Below are 8918 nucleotides of genomic sequence, written 5' to 3'. Positions count from 1 at the left end.
GACTTACTACACCAGAAGGCAGAAGCTTATCAAAAGGAAGTTCCACCACAACTCACCCTCCTCAACCAGAGTCAATTCGCGCAACGTATTAGTCCTACGCGTAGATCCTCTAGTATTTCCCCCTCTCATTCAATTTCGGAGAATATCAAACAGATTTTGCCTAATAAGTGGGACTTGAAATTTTCAGGAGATAAAAAGGGACTTTCACTTAGCGCATTCTTAGAGAGAGTTGAAGAGTTAAGAGTAGCCCGTCATGTGTCTAAAGATACTTTACTCGAGTCAGGCATTGATTTATTCTCTGGTCGTGCATATCAATTTTATTTAGCCTATAGGAAGGAGGCCAATACTTGGGATGAATTTGTTAACTTACTTAAGGAAGAGTATCTCTCCCCAAATTATAACGAAAAGCTTTTTGAGGAGATTAGAAGGCGAACACAGGGATTAGACGAGTCTATTGGTATATATATTGCCGTTATGACCGGTTACTTCAATAGGTTGACGTGTCCAATATCTGAGGAGACCAAACTCAAAATTCTATTAAGGAATATTACGCCATTCTATCAGACCCAATTAGCTTTGGTAGAAGTTACTTCGATTAGTCAACTTCGAGAGTTAGGTCGTCGTTTGGAGGTTAGAAAGGAAACTGTGGAAAGTTTTTCAGCACCATGTAGGAGAAGTGGCACTTTGGAACCAGATCTCGCTTATGTTGGTGTTAATGAAATTGCGGTGGATAGTTGTCAATCCAATACCTCTGATCGGGATGGTAACTCTAGGGTTTCAGAAAAGGAAGTTATTTGTTTCAGGTGTAACAAACCTGGTCATAGGGCTGTTGGCTGTACCGTCAGGAGAGGAAAATTTTGTTACCGTTGTAAGGAGGAAGGAGTAACTGTAAGAAATTGTCCTAAGTGTAGTAATCAGGGAAACGGGAGACGACACCCCTAGTTGATCGGGATAGGCGTGTCACAGAGGAATCCTCGATCAATAAACTTCGAGTCATACTGGATTACGTACTTGAACATGCTGTAAACGATGAGAGGCCATATTTGAACATCGACATTTTAGGTAAATCGGTTTTGGGTTTGTTGGATTCTGGAGCTTCACGTACCATACTTGGCCGAAAAGGTTTGGAAATTGTTCAGGAGTTGGGTATTCCTGTAAATCGAAACAAGGTCACATCGTGTATAGTTGCTAATGGGGTCAGTTGTCGAAGTATTGGGATGGTGGACCTCCCAATGTCTTTGAGGGGCAGACTTCGGTTGGTAGAGGTTATGGTCGTACCTGAGCTGCCACATTTGTTGATACTAGGGGCAGATTTTTGGAGAACCATGGGGATCGTTCCTGATCTCCGCCACAATGAGTGGCATTTTTCCGATGAACCCGTCATTGCTAATACAGTAGAACAAGTGAATTGTCAAACATTGTTGACTCCACAGGAGAAAAAGAGGCTTCAAGCAGTAATAGATAGGAATTTGGCGCTGATGGGTAATGAATTAGGTTGTACTACGAAAGTAGAACATGTGATAGTTACAAACAGTCCACCTATCAAGCAGCGGTACTACAGGGTGAACCCAGTAGTCCAGCAACATATAGATAAGGAATTAGATGAAATGCTCAGATTGGGTATTGTTGAGCCGTCTAACAGTCCTTGGGCATCTCCGATTCTCCTAGTCAAGAAAAAAGATAATTCTTTCAGGTTTTGCGTAGACTACAGAAAGTTGAACTCCGTCACAGTTCGTGACAGTTATCCACTTCCCTTGGTATCTGATACGTTAGATAAACTTCGCGATGCGAAATATCTGTCAAGTCTAGATGTGAAATCTGCATATTGGCAGGTGAAGATGGCAGAGAATTCGAAACAGTTTACAGCCTTCACTGTTCCCAATCGCGGACTATTTCAATTTAAACGAATGCCATTCGGGCTGCATAACGCACCTGCTACTTTTCAGCGGCTTATAGATAATGTACTCGGACATGATCTTGAGCCCAACCTGTTTGTTTATCTTGATGACGTGGTGATAGTCAGTCAGACATTCGAACATCATTTATCTCTTTTAGAGGAAGTATTTCGCAGACTTAGGGATGCTAACATCACTATAAGCATAGAAAAGTGTCAGTTCTGCCGTCCAGAAATGAAGTATTTGGGTTATGTAGTAGATCGCAATGGGTTACATGTAGACCCAGACAAGGTGAAAGCTATGCTGGAATTACCAATACCAACAAATGTAAGTGAGGTTCGTAGGGTAGTAGGAACATTCTCCTGGTATCGTCGATTCATTCCGGATTTTTCCACCATGATAGCTCCGATAACCGCTCTTATTCGTAAGAACTCAAAGTTCCAGTGGACCGAAGAATGTTCTTCCTCTTTCAGAAAAATAAAAGAATGTCTTGTTGCTGCTCCAATTTTAAGTTGTCCTGATTATTCCAGGCCATTTACGGTTCAGACTGATGCCTCAGGGTTTGGCATTGGGGCCGTCCTGACACAACCTTACCCAGAAGGAGATAGAGTAATCGCTTATCTCAGCAGATCACTCACAAAACAAGAACGTAATTACTCGACTACTGAGCGGGAATGCCTCGCTGTTTTATGGGCGGTTGAGAAACTCCGCCCTTATCTGGAAGGAGTGGAATTCACAGTCCAAACCGATCACTACAGTCTTCTCTGGCTTCATAACCTGAAGGACTTGACTGGTCGATTAGCACGTTGGGCAGTCAGACTCCAACAGTATAATTTTAAGGTGATACATAGGAAGGGTAAGGATAATGTGGTGCCTGATGCTCTTTCTAGGTCAGTACCAATTGTCGATTCAGCAGGAGTTGATTCAGGTAAGTTGCATGAGTTGAGTAGTTCCAACAATGATAGGTGGTATCGGTCTATGGTCGATAATGTTCGTAGAAACCCATTGAAATTTGCTAGTTGGAGAGAACACGAAGGTCGTCTGTGGAAACATGTTCTCACAGATCATCCTGCTTTCATGAGTTCAGGTGATTCATGGAAATTGGTAGTCCCAAAAAGTGAGCGTCAGAAGATCATTGTAGCAGCCCATGAACCCGCCACTTCTGGTCATATGGGAGTGTTCAAAACATTCTCCAGGGTAGCTAGTAGGTACTATTGGCCAAAAATGCGTCACGACATTTCCAAGTTTGTACGGCATTGCAACGTGTGCGCTGCATATAAAGTATCACAGGAAAAACCGACTGATAAGATGGTTTCTCATCCAAAAGTCGATAGACCTTGGGAAATGATAGCCTCAGATTTAATTGGACCCCTTCCGAAATCCAAAAAGGGTAATCAATACATTTTGGTGGTAACTGATTACCTTAGTAAATTTTCTTTGCTTTTTCCCCTTAGAACTGCTACAGCAGATGCAGTTATTCGTAAAATAGAGTCCGAGGTTTTTATGTTGTTTGGTGTCCCTAGAGTGATAATATGTGATAATGGAAGACAATATAGTGGAGTGAAATTTCGAAGTTTCGCTGATAAGTATCAGTGTACCATAAAATTCAATGCATCTTATCACCCAAGAGCTAATCCGACTGAAAGGGTGAATAGAACAATTAAAACTCTGTTGTCGATCTATGTATCCGAAAACCACCGAACTTGGGATGAGAATATTGATCAAATTGCTTGTGCTATCCGTACCTCCAAACATGAGGTGACGAAACTCACTCCCTATTTTGTTAATTTCGGTAGAAATATGATGCTATCTGGTGCCGATTATAGTCAAGTAGGAAAACCCGAGGTAGAAGATGGAACTCAGACTGGTGAAAGTAGTCGTAATGAGTGTTTTAGGAAAATGTACTCAGATGTTAGGAGGCGTTTGGAAATTGCTGGTGAAAAGGCTTGTGCTAGATACAATCTTCGTTGTAGACATGTGGAGTACCTTCCAAACCAATTGGTCTGGAAGAGAAACTATGTGTTATCTAACGCTGCTAACTATTTCAGTCGTAAATTAGCTCCTAAGTTTGTTGGTCCATTTTATATTAAAAAAAGGCTGTCTCCGTGGACATATGAACTGAGAGATGAAAAAGGCATATCGAAAGGAGTATGGCATGCTAAGGACTTGAAGCCGGGTCCTGATGATACCGAGTAAAAGTTTGACCGTTGAAGAGAAATTTACGGGGTAAATTCCTTCAAGTAAGGGGGGAAATTGTTACGTTCATTTTGAACCTCAGGTATGTTAGTGATAACACGCTACCTTACTATAATTATTTCATTCATTTACTAGTTCAACATAAACTATTACAAAGATTATCTAGAGAACATATTTTATTAGAACACCTTGTATATTGAGTCTGAGTCTGGTATTTTGGTACTGCCTAAAGGAACACCTACAAACAGGTCAATTTGCATCATAATATTCGTTAAATCTGTAAAAGATATGTTGGTACCTCCTTATCATTCCTTAATTATTGTAGATAGTTTACACCATGTCAAAAATGCGATAATTTATTCTAGCCTTGTAGAGAGTTTGGCATCTTCAGAATATCATCTCCAACAGCTCTATAATATATTCCTCTAGTCATATCGCGATGTAGATACTTGTAACAATACTCCATATATTGACTCCTCATCATTAAGTAAACGGTAAAGACGGCTCTGAGTGAGTATTTCTTGGACATCTGATGAAATAATGATCATCGGATCGATTGTAGCTGAAAGAGATTACGAATCATTAGAAGAATGTACTCAAAAAGACGTGTTCTGAATTATTTTTAAAAGTATAAGTATGCATGCTTACCTTCTTCATTCGTCAATCGCAGTAGCTTACTTCTTTCGTCTCGACCACGATTCGATTAATTATTACTTGGAAGATCTAACAAATTTGTTTTATTGATTTGTGTACATCTTGTCTGAATGGTAGGTTAGAAACATTTCATCGGTATTTAGCTCGTCGATGTTGCCAACTATTCCAGCCGAAATTCTCTAGAATCGGGTTCGGTTAAGGAATACCTTGTACTAGAGTTGTGTTGGGACAATAAATATTTATTGTAAATTTTGTATATTTCGAATAGGTTGTATATAATATTTGTCATGTAGTGTTGCAATCGGAAGGAGCATTCAACCTTCATCAGATCTGCAACTTCAGTTGTTTTCACGAAACAGACTTGGGATAGAGTATTCCGTCGAAGGTCAATGACTCGTAGTAGGTGACTTTTCTATTTCAACTGACAGGAAGGTCATTCGATCGAGAATGTCATTTGTCCTTTTTGTGTGCTGATCAAGTAAAGGAAGGTGTTAGTATTCGTTGACTCGTAAAATTTCATGATATTTCAATCATCCTTCATTGGGTTATATTTTACGAGACAAATTTTCAAGCTGAGGTTATACTGGTGTTACGATTTGGCGTATTTTTGTTATATAACCACGGCTATACTTGTTAGAGGATTTTTAAAGAATCTCACCTAACCTTGAAAGTGGAAGCATTTCCATCGGAATCATTTACCAGGTATGTGTATATATTTGTTATGTTCGAGTGCATCTTCATTCGTCTAAGCTTTGTTTTATCGGTATTTTTGGTATTCACCAAATCTTTTTCTTATTGTCAGATGCGACAAGGCCGAATTTCATTTAATGTATGTCCACCATCTAAGTAACCAGCTTTTCAAGTGGAAGTCGCAGTTCGTAAAAACCCCTTTCGGCCAGGGTAAGTTAATGTATATTTTTTCTTTTATGATTATTTCGATTGAGGGTTCATGGAAACGCTGAAATCAGAACAGCTGTTGAAATAAGTTTTTATTTGTTAGAAATAAATTTTGAAACGTTGCCAGATCTCAAATTTATTTGTACATTTGGAAACCAATTCCCAAAAATGGGTTCGCGTTAGATTTTCAATTATCATTTCCTTTTATTCACTTATACAGGAAGTGACTATATATTTCGTAGCGAATAAAACAATGTTTTTGTCTTTCAGTGTTTCATTGGGGGTTTGTAATTTCAATTGCTCTTACCGGTTTAGTCAAAAGTGGGATTTGATTTTTCAGTTTTGTAGAGTTTTCTAATTTGAATTTCCCTTTCTGACAGGGTTTTTTTTTATCTTCTCCTATTGGTCTTTGGAGTTCAATAATTCCTGGAATTCTGAACACATTGAGAGGCTATGTGCAAGGCGGATACCTAAAAGGGACTATCGCTCATCAGTGGAATATACAGGGCGATCCAAAACTGCCAATTTACAGGGCGCTACAGAGAATCAGACCGAATTGGCGTGTGCCATACACTTCGAGGAGCACGCAAGTTTGAATGCTATTTTTTTTCTTCTTCATAATTGATTGTTGCTAAGATATCGCGTTGCTTTGTAGCTGGTTTATAGCTCATCATTGTTAGAGGTGTAAATGCATATAATTTGGTAATATCGCTATTTGTATATAACTGCATATTTTTGAGTAATTTAGCTATATGGTATAACGCATGCGCCTGAGCTCAAGCGACGTTTATTAGCAGAACTCCCGTTATTGGAAATGATATTTATGCATTCTCCTCCCTTTTCTGCTTGATATTGATTTATTTATAGTTGCCAAGTGCTTACTATTACCTACTTAGTTTGCTTATGGTACGAGTAACGTTAGATAACGGTTGCTTACCTGCGTCAGACGCTATATAGTTGCTTGCTACTCCCATTTACATGTCAGAATCTAAATTTGTTGTATTGAGTGAGCTTATTGTTTTATTTTTGCGTAATATTTAATGCCTGCTTAGTACTTTAATACTTACGCTTCCAGTCCAGTGGTTAATTTTTGTTATAGGTTAAAGTTTGAAGATCCTGAACTACATGAAAAACTATGATTATTGATGTTAATAAATTGGTTTAGTACTACGGTTTGTTGTTTCAATCGGAGTTGGTAAATTGGAAGATTGAGTTTGCGAAATCGGGTATTTGTCTGGAAATTTAATTTACCTGGCGCCCATAAATAACTTGAAATTCAGTGACATCTTATCGAACCACCCCTTCTTCACTGAAGCTAGCGGCAAATGCCCACTTGTCATCCGACACCTGTGGTCGAGAAACCTAACCACTGATACGGCTCAGTGTCGAGGTTTCAAGGGGGCCGAGGGGCAAGGGGGCCCACGCTTTTTGAATCGCTACGATACTCATTCCATCCTGCGTCTATGACGTCACACGTTTCCTTTCCCCACTCCCGTTTGAGCCAGAATCCGCCTTGATCATCTACTGGTGGTTTGAATTTTCCGCTTTATACGCGATAGCTGATGGGTTTACTGAATGATGGTAAAAGTGGAGGTGGTCTGAAGTGGGCTTTGAAGACTAAGGCTCAGTTAACATATGATGAACGTTTGGCAAATACGAGGCGCTGACTTTTGTTCCTTCCGTGTTAACTCGGCCTGAGGTTCAAAAAACGCCAGAATGATGCTCCATAAGAAAATACATGGGATTTTGGCTTAAAACTCCTATAGCTCTATTACTGGAGGGTTACAAATGAGGCAGCAGGCGCGCAAAGAAGGGTTACAAATAAAGCAGCAGGCGCACGTGTTAATAGAAAAAATACTTTTTTCAAATGAAGAAATACATGTAAAGTGAGTTCGAATTATATCAAGGAGGTTATATACAGCGCCATCTGCCCGCGAGTAGATCAAGCAATAATGTCGATAAATCAAGGAGGTTACGTACAGCGCCATCTGCTCGCGAATAGCTGTTAAAAAATGTCCGACATTTTGCCTTTTTAATTCTGAGAGCTGACAAAATGTGTACTCTTCAACAAATAAATACAGCATTTCATTACCAACAGTTACAAGCCAAGTATTTATAGATTAAACATCCATATAGATGACTAATATATGTTGGCTGTTTTGACATGTTAACATTTGTTTTTGTTATTTCATCGTATATAAAATTATATGCTGATATATATGCATAGATTTCAAATTGTACACTGATAATTGTATGAGTATACTTGAATATAGACTTAGTAAATGCATTTATACATTTTTACATCATGAGGTAAGTGATCATTGCGTCCAAGAAGCATGCGCACTAAGCAGACGCAATGAACCAAGAATGACATCCTTCTGTATTTATCTGGCTAAGATTCCTGCGTTCGAGCGACAAACCGGCAAGATCTTTAAATTCAAGAATAGAGGGGGCATCATTCCACCAAAAATCCAGTTTTTCAACTCCTCAGCAACACCTTTTTGGATACCCTAGTAGAAAGATTCTCAGATCTCAAAGTCAAAGTAGATAAGAATGACCACTCAGCTGTATTCCCAGTTTTGCAGGGGGCAGGCATTGCAAATTAATTCACTTTTTATATGTGCTTGCAATTCCACAAATATTTATTCACCTGGAAATAATAAAATGAGAAATGCGGAAAAAAGACTTTATGAATTCTAAATTATTTGTGTGATAACATACAAGATATCAAAGAAATAGTAACAGTATGCTAATTAGTTTATTTTGTGAACCAGCCAATGAATATACGTTCAACGTAGAGGTGGATTATTTCACTGTTACATGCACTAGAGTTCACGATTCTAAGTAATTCTTCAATGAAAGCTATTCCTAGTTGTAATTCAGTGGTAGAAATGAAGAATATTGGGTATACGTATTTTATGTATACCTACTTCAGTTATATATTATATATACATATATATATGATGTGTTGTTTTTCCGGGTGTTCATCCGTTGTGTCGATAGTCGACGTTTCGCCATCATCTCTGATGGCATTATCAAGACGAGTTACTGCTTCGCTTCGAGAGGTGTAACTTAATTATATATATATATATATATATATATATATATATATATATATATATATATATATATATACAAGAAAGTCCATATATATATATATATATATATATATATATATATATATATATATCTTGGACTTTCTTGTAGACTTTTTCAAGGTGTACAATACTGTAGTACATTATTTTGATTCATGTCGTAAGGTTCAGCCAGCGTTCG

At 38.4% G+C, this 8918-nt stretch overlaps 1 long non-coding RNA gene across 1 annotated transcript; it reads right to left on the bottom strand.

The window, feature by feature from the left end:
• Positions 1-4380: 4380 nt before the first annotated feature.
• LOC141480177 (uncharacterized) lies at positions 4381-6754 on the bottom strand. Its single transcript, XR_012464218.1, has 2 exons — positions 4740-6754; positions 4381-4653 (listed from the first exon to the last, which is right to left on the bottom strand). It is a non-coding gene; the product is annotated as an uncharacterized lncRNA (long non-coding RNA).
• Positions 6755-8918: the final 2164 nt, after the last annotated feature.

This window comes from Leptinotarsa decemlineata, unplaced genomic scaffold (genome assembly GCF_025532065.1).
Source record: "Leptinotarsa decemlineata unplaced genomic scaffold, Ldec_3_MD MMD2_P_RNA_scaffold_6, whole genome shotgun sequence".
Lineage (NCBI taxonomy): Eukaryota > Metazoa > Arthropoda > Insecta > Coleoptera > Chrysomelidae > Leptinotarsa > Leptinotarsa decemlineata.
The sequence above is the reverse complement of the archived record's forward strand: the minus strand, read 5'-3'. Positions and strand labels throughout refer to the sequence as shown.